This window comes from Eurypyga helias, unplaced genomic scaffold (assembly GCF_000690775.1).
Source record: "Eurypyga helias isolate BGI_N326 unplaced genomic scaffold, ASM69077v1 scaffold22088, whole genome shotgun sequence".
NCBI lineage: Eukaryota > Metazoa > Chordata > Aves > Eurypygiformes > Eurypygidae > Eurypyga > Eurypyga helias.
In genome coordinates, this window is record NW_010265242.1 from 4,437 (window position 1) to 4,832 (window position 396).

General features: G+C 65.4%; 1 protein-coding gene across 1 annotated transcript in view; it reads right to left on the reverse strand.

The window, feature by feature from the left end:
• The window catches only part of LOC104513347 (collagen alpha-2(IX) chain-like), a gene marked incomplete at both ends in the record, with an annotated part of 6,929 nt that overhangs the window by 4,242 nt on the left and 2,291 nt on the right, over positions 1-396 (reverse strand). The gene's annotated exons all lie outside the window — the stretch shown is intronic.

The window sequence follows — 396 nt, forward strand, 5'->3', positions numbered from 1 at the left end:
GTCCCTAAGGGTGAAGAGGAACAGCGTGAGCATCCCTGGGCGGAACAGCGGAGTCACAGCGCTGTCCCGAGGGCCACATCACCCCGAGCCACCCTGCCCGTGACGTTGCACCCTGGGGCACCCGCTGGTGATGTGGGGGGGCTCAGTATCCCACTGTTGACGTGTGGGGGGCTCAGCAGCCCGTTGGTGATGTGGGGGGGGCTCAGCAGCCCGTTGGTAATGTGTGTGTGTGTGGGGGTCAGCGTCCTACTGGTGATGGGAGGGGGGGCTTAGCATCCCACTGGTGACATGTGGGGGGTCTCAGCATCCTGCTGGTGATGGGTGGGGGGCTCAGCATCCCACTGGTGACGTGTGGGGGGTCTCAGCATCCTGCTGGTGACCTGTGGGGGGGCTCAG